The sequence below is a fragment of the Pinus tabuliformis genome, chromosome 3_1 (genome assembly GCF_031772625.1).
Source record: "Pinus tabuliformis cultivar Carrire ecotype Pingquan chromosome 3_1, CPIR1, whole genome shotgun sequence".
Classification (NCBI taxonomy): Eukaryota; Viridiplantae; Streptophyta; class Pinopsida; order Pinales; family Pinaceae; genus Pinus; species Pinus tabuliformis.
The window spans coordinates 542,054,079-542,067,899 of record NC_142301.1 but is presented as its reverse complement, the minus strand read 5'-3'; positions in this window follow the sequence as shown (position 1 = coordinate 542,067,899).

Genomic DNA, 13,821 nt, shown 5'->3' with positions numbered 1-13,821 from the left:
GTTTTGGGATCATCATCAGTAACAGACAAAGAAAAATTTGAAGATAAAGTAGATGGACTATACCTTTTTGGCTACTTTCTTTCTTGAACTGATCTTATCCCAGCTGGATTTTGTGGCTCTTCATCTTCTGATTCCTCCTCTGTTGTAGAGTCTAATTCTTCATCCTTTAGCTCAAACTCTATCTTCTCAGGTTCCTTTGGTTGGACTTCATGTTTAATAACATTTTTCACCTCTACGAACACCACATTGCGGCTGTACACAACCTTCCTTGTTACTGGGTTCCAAAGCTTATAACCCTTTAAACCATCCTTATACCCAATAAAGATGCACTTTTCAAATTTACTATCGAACTTGGTTCGTTTGTCTTTTGGAACATATACATATGCATCACATCCAAATACCCTTAGATGTGAAAGAGAGGGTTTCTTACCAGTCCATACCTCTTGTGGAGTCTTATCCTCCAATGCTAATGAAGGTGACCTGTTGACCAGGTAACATGCAGTATCCACCGCCTCTGCCCATAATTCTTGTGCTAACGCGACACCACTGAGCATGCTTCTTGCCCTTTCCATTAACGTCTTGTTCATTCTTTCTACAACTCCATTTTGCTGAGGTGTATATGGAGTAGTATTCTGCCGTGATATACCACAATTCTTACATAATTTTTCAAATTCCTTTCTGCAAAACACCCCACCATTATCTATCCTCAACACCTTTATCTTATTCTGTGTCTAATTTTTCACGAGAGCCTTAAATTCTTTAAACCTGTCAAAGGCTTCAGATTTCTTCTTAAGGAAATATATCCATGTATTCCTCGAGAAGTCATCTATAAATGATACATAGTACACAGACTTACCCAATGATGGAACCTTGACAGGTCCAAACACATCACTGTGCACAAGCTCTAATATTTGTTTTGCCCTCTTACTACCAGAGGGGAAACTCACCCAATTCTACTTCCCATATACACAATTTTCACAGAAATCAAAATCCAGAGAGCTATTACTCATACCCTCTACCATACATTTACCATGAAGTATTTGAAGGCCCTTCTCTCCAATATGTTCAAGCCTTTGATGCCACAGCATGGTCTTCTCTCCAGAGACCACTAGATTTTCTTCTCCACTTTCAGGAACCACAAAACTGTTGCACCCATCAACAATTGTGCTACCTTGCAGCTTGTACAAAGTTCCAATCCAAACTCCCCGCATCAATACCAGTGCTCCCCGAACCATCTTGCAGATATCCTTCTCGAACACTATTTTTACACCTGCATCATCCATCTTACTAACAGAAATCAGATTTCTGGCTAATGCAGGAATATGCAGAACACCCAAAAGTGTTCTAACCTTTCCACCTTGCAGCTTCAACTTTACTTTTCCACGACCAATGATTCTAGCCTTCCTACCATCCCCCAAGAAAACATCACTACCATCATATTTCTCATACTCGCAGAATCACTCTCTATGGGGAGTGAAGTGAAAGGATGCACTTGAGTCAATCAACCATGCCTCATGATCTACATGTGTACTTGAAGAAGCCAAGTACACATCCCCACCTTCATCTGAGGTGGTTTTTTCCTCTGCAGAAGGAGTATCATCAGATCCCTTTCCTTTATTAGGAGCTTTAGATTTACAGTCCCTTTTGTAGTTTCCTCCCTTTCCGCATTTCTAGCACACCAACTTTACAGGTTTTCTTGGAGATTTAGATCTCCCTCTAGATTTAGATCTCCCACTTGATGACTTATTTTTGTTTTTGTTCTGGGACCATCCTCATACAGACAAGGCATCACCATTTTGGCTCTCCATATTTTTCCGTCTCATCTCCTTCATCAGCAAGGCTGAGACTATTTTATCAAATTGCAAGGCAGTTGCATTACTATCTATTGTAATAACCAAGCTATCTCATGAATCTGGTAGAGATCACAACAAACTTATGCACTTATCTTCATCTAAAATTTTAATATCAACAGATGCTAATTGACTTACCATAGTATCAAATGCGTTCAAATGCACTGTCACTAAGTCTCCATCATTCATCCTTAGGTTATACAACTTTCTCCATAGGAATAGTTTATTCACTAGAGACTTAGATTGGTACAAAGTCCCTAACTTGTCCCACAAAGCCTTCGCCGTAGCTTCCCCTGATACATTCAGTAATACTGAATCTGAGACACACAATCATATTGTGCTCTTTGCCTTCTGATCCAACTTCTTCCATTCTTCATCGGACACTCCCATTGGTTTAGTACCCGGATCTACTACAATCCACTGATCTTTATCCACCAACAGATCCTCCATCTTGAGTTTCCACAACTCAAAACTCTAACCATTAAATTTCTCGGTCTCTCTCTTTCCACTGCTCGCCATCTTCTTTCACCACCAGATTCAATCTCACAGATCTCCCACTAAACAGGGTCTACCATAGGCTTGAGCGAAACCCCTCAGCAACAAATGCATCCCCTTGAAGCCAAATCTCCTCTAATACCAAATGTAAGTTTTAACCCCATACAGAAATTACATGCATATGAATTCTAAAACACAAAAAATAAACAATTGTGAGAGAATAACACATAAAACACATATACATAGAGATTTTCCCATGGATCTCAAAACCAAGACTACCAACTTGTTTTTTCATTATGTTCCTTTCAATGTTATAATACATATTTATACATGGCGAAGAATCCAATACCATGGACTGAAAACCATCGCGTCCAAAACCATGGACCAAAAACCATCGCATCCAAAAAACATGTGCAAAAATCATGCACGAAACCATAGGTGGGTCCGCCCAACCTAACATAGGGTCCAAAACCAAAATTTTCTGGGGCGCTAACCCAGACCCCATAAAGTGGGGTTACGGATACACCTCAAACCCCCTGTGATGCCCCCCCTACTACACAATCGGTGCAACGAAAGGGGGCTTTGGCCCCCCCTCTAACCCCCCAGTTAACTACATGGGCTAGTCGTGGAAATAATATAACACAACCCAACATCTTTAACATCTTCATGCTCTGTGACCATAGAATGTGGAGTCTTTACACTTGGATTACAAAATTTTACCAAAATATCGGCTTTTAGCCCCAAAAATACCCTTGGGGGATCCCACACCCAACATTCTCTTACATCAAAATGCTACTTCTACAAAGGATGCCCATATATATAACATGGTAGATGACTTGGCACAATCTCCTGCTGTGTTATCAATGCTAAAAGTCCTCCATATGTGCCCATCCCAACGAAAAGCTCTACTATCCACTTTGGGTGTTGTGGATCCTCATGATGACTAGATGATTGTATTTCATGTTGAAAAGTCAAAAAATCCTCGCCTACCTTCATTTGTTTCATTTCAAATACTAGTCTACATTAGAAATATCGTTGTTTAGCAGTGTATCATTGATGAAGGTGCATCCACCTATATGATGACTACCAGCATTTGGAAGAAACTTGGTTCCCCTGACCTATTCCTGTCCATTATCACTCTTCGAACACGGGATGGTCATCCTTAACAACCCCTTGGCTTATATCACAACTTCCTAATCATAGTTTCCAACAAGATTGTCGGTATTGACATTGAAGTCATTGATGCTCCCTTATACTATAACAACATTTTGGGTCGTAGTTATGCTTATGCCATGTCAGTTGTTGCATCCAAGTTTCATCATAATATGTGCTTTCCCCATAATGGAGAGATCTTCACTATTGATTAGTTGATGTAGTATGACCCTAAAGCCAAAACTTCACCTCAGTCCAACATTTCTTCTGTGGATGACAATACGATTATCTCGTCCTTCAGCAATGTCCCTCTAGGAGTCTACAAATATTCCACTTTTATTGGTGCGTACTATTGTCCAGTACCTGCCCCTTCTAAGCCTAGCTCATCTAGTGATTTCATTCTCCAAGAATCATGGGCTTCCCACAAACAGTCTCATATGTTTTAACAACAGACTGTACCTCCGCAAATTGTTTTTCCTAACTCAACCCAACCTCTAGGTACTACTCCTGAAGGATGATTTCCTTCTTCTCATGTATCTCCTAATACATTTTTGTTGGAACAATTACCCCATACCTTAACCCTCTTGGAGAAGTTCCTCCAAGCCACTATCCTTCTAGTCAGATACCATTCTTATTTACACCTCATGGAGTTTATTCTACACTTGTTATGGATATGTTAATTTTACACAACATTACCTTGGGGATCCCATTCTGGTACATCGATCCTCCTGCAAACACTCCATACAATGAACTTAAGTCATAAATGGATTTGACCCAGATCCAACCTGTTGTTCCTACCCCTTCCTTTTCTTCAGTTCCACAGAAACCTCAATAGGATCCTACTCATTTTGTGAAATCATCTGACGTGGGGGAAAAATCCCATAAAAAGGGAACTAGAGACAAGGCCCACCCAACAAATCCATCTCCTCCTAAGCCACCAAATCCTATTCCCTAATTCTAACATTCTTGATGTCCATGTCACCTTACCTGAGTCAGCGAAGAAGAACAGATCTTTATACACAAAGAACCCATGTTCCCTTTGTGATAATTATAGCCACTATTCTCATCGTTGTCCCTATCTCAAATATTTTCATGCTACACCTCAATTTCTTCGCGAATTAGAGGCCACTCATAGTGAGACCATCTCTCATCTACCTGTGGATTCTGGTCCCACTCCTACACTACAACAAGAGGTCTCTCAAACACCCATTGTGATTCCTCCCCCTGATGTCAAGAAAACAGATAGTATGGTTACCATTCTCTACATGTCGTCATCCATGATATCGATACCTTGGAACTCCCTTGATGTCTCCTATTGTGATTCTATTGACCCTTCTTCAACGAGCACCTCGATCTCAACATCGGTAGATACCCCATCTACTAGTCATATGTCTCCAACTTGTATAGTGGGTATGTGAACCTTGTCTCTCATGAATATGCCTCAGGTATATCTTCTCCATCTTGTGGTCCCTCTTCCTCTAGTCCACCCATCTTCCATTCTAATGAAGGAATCATGGAAGCCATGACCACTCCTAATTATCCTCGAGATGATATGCACCATCGTGCGTACTTCGTTCTCCAACAAACCCATGACCAATTTTCTATGGAATCAAAAGATTTCATCTATGATGAAGTCGATTGATTTAACCACCCCTTACTTCGAACCCACAAATTCGAACCACATCCACCTTGTGGCCATTACATTGACACCAAAATGTATGGGTAAGGGGGCACCAATTTTTGAGAGTCCTGGAGAAGCAAATCTCTCCAACCCTCTTAGTGCATCTACTATTGTTGACTATAGTACCATTATTCTTCCCCCTTTAGATGAATGTCTAGAGTCCCATATCACTTTAAATCACTCTAGGGATGATACATTTAATCATTCCTCCATCTTACATCAACAACCTAGTCCCTTAGACACTGTTGTTGGTTAACCACCGTGTTTTGTAGGTGAGCATCAGTTAATTATATTTGAAGCCACTCTTTGGCATAGAGACACCATGTATGCAGACCTACAAATTCACTCCATTTGATTTATATATGAAATGAAAAATGAGATTGGTAATCCACCATTTCCTTTCTCTAACTTTATCTATCCACTCTTGTCATAAGAATACATCCATAACATAAATAAATTGCGAACCACATCATAAAAATGTGTCTAGAATCAACTATTCTAAATACATTCGACATGTCCATAAAATGCTACATCCATCCATACAAAACTTGGAGGAACATATGCTCCTCCATTTCCTTATCATCCTCTGGGGGATCTCATGCCATTCGGGCTGACTACTTGAATCCCTTATTCTAGAACTTGAAAAACAATGGTACTCCACAAACTCATCTAGCTAGGGGCATCATTCCCAACATTGTATACCAGATCAGTCTCCTCCATCACATATGCTCAAGGGAAGTATCCCATGCATGGGGGAATGATGACCCCCCTTAACCACCTTCTCACTTGATTAACATACATATCATCCTAGACCCCGACAATCTAGGTATGGTTGATTATCCTTCCATTCCTTAGATAATTTTTCCTACCGGCCTCTCGGGCAAGCCATATTCACATCACATATCATAGATGTTTGATACCATATCTTCAAATGTCATACTCTATGTGATGCCACACTTACTGCGAGGTCCCCACGTTTGAATTTTTGGGTAGGGATGATCTTGAAACTTCTCTAGTAGTTCATTCATGTATTCCTCTCTTACCTTGATTCTTCAATAGGAATCATCCTTCCAAGAAGCATTAAGGTCATTTTTAGACAAGTAAGGCCACCTACCTAAAATTCTTGGATTTGGATTCCAATGGTTGGTTTTTCTGATATGATCTCCATAAGATTTAGGACCTTCTCCTCCTCTCCTAATTCTCTACAACAAACTATGCAAATGAATTCGATTTGGGGACAAAAAGGCCTTTTATAGAAAAACCCTAGTTTTTTCGTTGCCCATTGTGGCCAAACCATAGCTCTGTTTTATGAATTTCTAGCGCTATTGTAAATCTCTCATTGAGTTATATAATGTGTCTCTCTTTATCTTTGGATATTTGACACTTCACTTCGAAACCATTTTTTCAATGAAGTTTCACTTTGTCACCTATTAAAATGGAATTTCTTCATTTGAGCCACCCGTACTCTGGTACAACTTTACCTTGGCACTGGTTGACTCACATGTTGATTTTCTTCATTAGTAACCATCATTTACTCATGTTTTATGGTCCCCTCCAAGCCTCACCCATGTGGCAGCATCATCTTTTCACCCTTGTTCAGAGCATCAGAGATGAGTCACCATTGTATTTATGGAGTCTGTTCTGAGTCCCCTTGTGTCCCATTACAATGTTTGATATGTCACTCTATTTCATATCTCCCATTTTACTCATATCTTGCCTCTAAATCTACTACTCTGTCTTTGCCAAACCTCTGTTTCATTCATTAACCATCTATTATCAGGAAATTTAGTGTCCACTTGGAGTTGCTAGTCCCACTAAGAATGGTAGCTATCTTAGAAACAAACAAACTAAAACTACTTTCATTTTCCTTTATGAGAAGTAGATAGGAGGGGAATAAAGGACACCAACCTCAGTCTTGCGCTTAGTTCCTTGCTTGGTTCCTCTGCCTTCTGACAAATCCTTGCCGCTTTGCCTTCGTCTACCTAGCTTCAAAGAGCACATGTGGAATCAAAGCAGCATAATACTATCGAAGAATAGAGATCTACAATCATAAAAAATATAGGACCAAATATATATTGACCACACAAATGCATATATCATCAAACATACAAGAATGTGGAGGAAAACATGAATAGCTTTATTAATATCAAGAATAGAAAAGAGGATTACAACCAATTGTTTTGATCCAGTGTCATCCTCCTAGCATGAAAGCCCTTCTTCACCTCATGAAAAGCTTAGATCACCCAACACTATGATTTACACCAAGAAACCAACATCACTTCCTTACAAAATACCAAATTCCAGCCTTTGGATCTCCAGGATGAGGGATCCATATATAGATGATTGAAGGGGGGTGAGTCAACTTTTGCGATTTTGATTAGTGTCCTCTCTCTGATAGTTCTTGATTCCACTTGGAGATTGATGATATCTTACTCATCTCTGGGAAAATTCAGAGAGGCAAGTGTCATAGGAGAAGTTTCTGGAAGATTCTATGATCATCCACCTCGTAAACTGTCTCTGCCATTTGTCCACTCTAGCCCATCGCACCCTACAGAAGGGATTTTCAGTATGCATCACACCCTTTACGCTGGGCAGGTGGGATGCATCGCACCCTTAGCACTGAGCAACCTGTATGGTCCAGTTTTGACCTGTCCTGGGTAGTTTCCTGTGGAGAACTTCTGGGAGATGATGTAATCAGCTGACCTTGTTCTTTTAGGGTATGGAACAACACTTTTAGGGACTTAGGAGCCCTTGGTTTATGGACATGTATGGTTGGGGTTGTAGTGCCCAAAAATGTCTATAATAGTTTCCCCTAAAGCATGAGGTCATTAATCTTTTGATGTCGGGTGAAATGCTTTATCATGAGGATCCAAAGTTTTTTCGAGCTGAAAGGTGACCTGTAATAAGATACAATATAATACATTATCTTCATAATATTTTTCATGATCTAGCTGAGGTAGGCATTCCCATGCTCAGCTTTATAAATTCATTTTCATGTACATAAGACAGACAACTGTCTATGAGGGAGACTGATGATTCTGATAGAGTCATCATCCTTTGATTCTGATGATCATCTGTGTAGCAACAATGTACATTTGATGTCTTTATTTTCTTGAATATATCGCAGCCCGGATGGATGAAACTAGATTTGGGGTCTTCAAATTCGTCCAATTTTCACTCAGAGTACAAGTTGATCCATGTGAAAGATGTTCTGGAGTCGAACATGGAAAGACATCCCTTGATTACCAGCCAAAGATGTAAGATGTTAACAAGCACGAGAGGAATCACTGATAATGATAATGACCCTCAAGGTACTACAGTACAATTCACGTGGTATGAAAAAGGACTCAGTGTTGAACACCACGTAAAATCTTTCGATCGAAGGCCATTGATGTAAACCTGTCGCCAAAAGTGAGAAACTCGCCATTGAGGCATGCAAGCTTCAAAGTACTGAAAGGGTTGTTCCTAAGTCGACTTCTCGGATAATGAGCTGATGTCGACAAGAATTGACCCATCATAGGAAGGCCTTAATGAATCCCACATCTACGACACGAAATGGAGTAAATGATTTTTGGAGGTGAAAACGATTTGATGATACAGAGTTCAGGGTGGCGGTCATGAAAGAATGGAGCATGAATGTATTACAGCGGATGAGACACAGGTGAATTCTCTAAGCGACTTCTCTTGAGCATACCGGCGACACTGACATGGATTGGTAGCGTTAACCCCAAATATGGATGGTGTGATAGACCAATGGTAATATGACCGGTGAACGGAATAACCCAACCCGACTCGAATGTGGAGTGAAAGTGTTATGTTCAAGAGTAACTTGCTACCAATGAAGTTTCTTCAAGTTTTCTTCCCAATTTTTCCCCAGTCATTGCTGACCAGTACCTCTTTATTTTTTTCAAGCTTGAGGAGGATAACATATGCTTGCTCTATAATTTTCCCTTCAGGTAAACCCGTCGCTATATTTTAACGAGCCTAGCGACAGTGAGACTCGTTCTTGTCTGTATGGACAAGTTTGTCACTATTCGGTTTTAACGAGTTTAACGACAAAGATAACTCGGTCCTTTTGAATTTTAGAGAGTCTAAAAGGGACGTAAAGGAAACTCCAATAATCCTTTTTCGTCATATAATCCCTTAAGTCTGAAAAAGTATAAAATAATCCGAAAGGGATGAATTTTCGGTAATTTTAACGAGCCGAACAAAACAAGCGCTCGATATTTTTTTGTAATAATCCCTCAGGTCCAAAAATATTAAAATCTAAAGGAGGGATAGCATTTCCGGTCGCTTTAATGAGCTGGAGAGGCCAATTTCTCGGCAATCTTTTCATTTTTTATGAGTCAGGTGAAAACAGCTTAAAGGAGACTCGTTTTTTGAGGAACGAGTGATAATTTCAGGTAGCAGCTGATTCCAGGTAAGGTTTGGAATTTTCCAATCATTGCAGTGTCACAAGGATGGCTAACAGGATCACTCTTCGTAGCTATTCCTCAAAAGGGGTAAACAATCAAATGGAGGTGAATTATCGGCTAAAATAGAGCGGAGGTGATGATGAGAACATGACCAGGGCTCAAAAGCTGATGATAATGCATTCACAATGGTTATTTACCAGAAGTTGGTTCATTTTTTAATGAGCTTAAACTCTGGGGGAAACATTTGCTCATTGCTTAGGTTTAATTTTTAACGAGCTTGAACTCCACATAAAAACTGCTCGTGCCAGTCATATAATAAGTATATCTCATCTATAGATGCCATTTTTTTTATGGAGCTTGCACCTTTCAAAGCTTTGCCCCAGATCCTTTCTTTATGCAAGTTAGGAAATGACCAATCCTATGAGTTTAAGGGTTTGAGAATCTACAAACTACGAAAATAAATGGTCGCTCTTTGCTTGCATGCAAAAAGGTTTGCATGCCCCCAGGTATAGTGAAGAATTTCCAGGTTACCATATAGAAGTTCTTGCTTTTGCAAGATAGTTTCCATCCACACCACAGATAGAAACACTTCCTAGCTTAATCCATCTGGACAAGGGTGGTTCTAAATCCCAACCTCCTAACCTTGATGACGGAATCTTATTCCGGTCTAATTCCGGATGGGTATTGGACCAGCCATTTTCCTCCATGGAAACCTACTCTATACCTAGAGTTTCCCTGCCAGAGCAGACCAGGGTGCATCCCCGCTAGGATTCAGTCATGTCTTCCCGAATCACTCGCACTCATTAGGTGGAGGAAATGGAGATTGATGAGACATTTCTTGCGTGAAAAGACCATTTAGGGATGGAATTTTACTATTAGCTATGTGTGAGCCAGGGAACAAAAGTTGGTCTACGAGCTTGACCACTTGGTCTTCATGCGGAAAACACATTACTCTAAAGAGTGAGGAGACAATGGCTCCCATGCTATAAATATAGTCGCACCCAAGGAGTAGAATATAATCTAGCAGTACTTGGACTACCATCATGTTCATGTAAACGGTTTTCATTCTCAATGTTATGGGCACACTGGGAAGGATCCCTAATGGTCGACTGGTTCCTTTGTCAAAGCCTGTCAGATTTCTCATCTCAGGCAGAAGCGATGGCGAACCAAGCGCTTTCCAAGCAGTTGAGGAAAGGATACTCACAGAAGCCCCTTAATCTATGATGGTACTAGCCATGACCATTCTATAAGATTGTACAATGATTCAGAATGGTACACTAGCCGGTAAACAGGGTCTGCCTAGTAGATTCCAGTCGAAGGAAATGACTAGGTTGCTTGGAGGTGGGACCAAATAGACGACCGGATATGACTTTGACAAACTTTCTTCCTGTGGTAAAGGATCGGGTAGATTTCCCCCATGTTCATCGGAGTCTGTGTTTACGAAAAGAATTTGAACGGTGTCATTCTCATTCTCCCTAGTGACTATATCATCTGAGGATGGACCTTCTGAAGGCAAGACCGCGTCAAGTGCCACCTCGACCTTTTGAATTTTGTCTGGTATGGACTCAGAGCGTTCATCATCAATGATAGATGCTTCGGTCGACCAAAATGGCATGTTAGCTAGATTTTCAACCAGCGATGGACTCGGCAAGAGTTTCTTATATCCAGGAGGGAGCCATAGCGGTGAAGTAGGACGGTCATCCAAAACTCTTTTATCTTCATCTAGGAAGGGACAACGGTGGACGGCGTGATCACCTTCACACAGTTTACAAGGAAATTTGCAATTCCTTTTCTGTCCAGATACTTCACTTTCACTGGTTGACGGTGTACTTTCAACATGATCATTAGAGGTTCATGACAACGGATTGTGCAAATGAGGAGACCAATCCCTTAAGATCTAAGGGGTGCAAGGACAATCTCGATGATAGTGGTATCTGTTACACAAAAATATCATCACCATGATTATTTGCAGTCAGTATGAGTCTATCATCACTTATACTGTCCTCCTAAGCAAGTCTCAAACCTCAGTTCTTCAAATCAAGCTTTGGAAATGAGAGAAAGACATTAAAAAAAAATGTAACTCTGGTTCCGCACTTTCTCTCATGGTCACCTATGGTCCCGCACCTTTTGTGTACAAAAACTGTCGACCTACCCGCTCTGTCCCTAACGGTGCAGGTGCAGACCCTTGTGAAAGTCAAAAGGCGCAAGTTTTATCTTAAAAAACTCACTTTGGATTAATTCTAGAGGTTTCTAGAAGGAATTTTGATGTGGATTGTTCGCTCTGAGGTGGTTCATGCATCCCAAAAGAGAAGGAGCTAATCCCTTGATGAGAGGAGCTATCCTATTGAAGGAGGGCTTTATCCCTTTGAAGGAGGACCTAGTAACCTCCCTCCATTGCACTATAAATACAGGCATTGGGCTGGTTGCAGGAGAGGTTAGAAGCTGAACATTTTTGAGGGTAAATGCTGGTGAAATCAAGACTTCATAGTTGAGCTTAAGAGGAGAGATCACACATCTTTTTGGCTTCATTGGGGAGTGAGTGAAACTTGTCAAAGTAGAGGAGACTTCTTGCTGGACCCCAGGAGGAGCTTGTACAGCGTCAAGGCAAAGGTTGTAAGGTTCTTCTTCTTTTGAATTAATACAATCAAACTCATTTTTCTCAACAAGTATCTTATGTTATTTCTTTCATGGACTCCTTGAATTTCATGTTAAATATGTTTTATGCAATTGGCTTTTCAGGTGCTATTTAATTTGTTTGCCTTGTTTGTGTTTGCAGTTTCGCGAAAAGGAGCTCATTTGGATCGAAGGAGCGAGGGCATCCACAAGCTAGCGTTGGACCTAAGGTAGGCCCTAAAAACACTTGTTTGCTATTGTTTATCAAAGAATATTTAGATAAAGATAGTGTCTCGTTGGTTTGCTTGTCATTAGGTCTTCTTTAGATTCTATGAAGGTCTATCTTGTCCGCAAGATTGACTTGTTCCGTGTGATAGTATCCTCTGCAAATGACGCATGAAGATATAGGTTTAGATGGTGCAGTGTGAGGATTTTCGCTAGAGGATGCATGGTTGCCCCATTTTGTTTTTGGCTCCTTCTTCTTATTTTCCTTTTTCTCCTTCCGCTTCTTCTTCTTCTCAGTTACTTGATTTTTAGCTTTACCAGCTTCATCAGGCGAAGAGGAAGGAGGAGAGGGAGAAACAGATGAAGTAGAAGGTTTTGGGGTAACTCTAGTATCATCTACTTGCTGACTCGATTGTTAAGGAATTATGGTATTCTGAATGGCAGAGGTAGAGAAGAGCCATATGGGCAAGCAAATCGTCAACCCTGGAAGTGACAATGTGGCCATATGGGGTGCACCAACATCTCCCAAAGAGGAGAAAGGACTAGGATTTCCTCTAAGGGGAAATCCTTGGTTGGTAGACTCCATTTTTCTCAACCTAAAGACCAACGAGGGAACAGTGATGTTATTCCGATTAAAATAAATTTTAGACGCTTTGACACAACTTGTTTTTTCAATTTTTAAGAGTTGAGAAAAAACAAAAGATGACTCTAGTTGCCTTCGATTTTTTATGAGCCCGAAGTGACAAGTGCTCAGATGGACCTTTTCCTTTAAGGAGTTTGAAAAGGAATGAAAGAGACTACTCTAGAAATCTAGATAGAGGGATTACCAAACCAATCGCAAAACTGCAGAATACTTTTTACGGTATGGCAGTCAATCTTCCTGAATGCTGTGTTCACTGCATTGCGATCGATAGGGTGGCAGACACCGCTTCCTAAGGATAAAGGATATAGCCTATTGTGGTCTCCCAATATATACTCAACGGTACATTGGAGCACAAGTCCGTACTGGCACTTATCGTCTCAAAGAGGAGGAATCACCCAACCAACAATTAAGGTGACAGTTACCAGGCTTTACGACGCCATAATAGTCTCTAGCCTAGACTTCTAGATGTTGTGCGTTAGGTTCCAAAGCGTTTTTAGGTTCATTAAATTTATTTTACAGTTGATCTTGTTTAAGAAATTTTCCTTTCAGGTTCACTGCATGATGTATATATACAATTCCTAAAATGCAATCTAAGATGATAAACAGTCGTTTAATCTTCTTTTTGCAATGAAAATCCTAGCTACTAAGGAAACAGAACTGAGGGTCTTTCGACAAAGAGCATAGAGCACACACTAAATGCACTGTCCTAAATCAAACTAACAAGCAGTCTAAATGCAAATGCACATG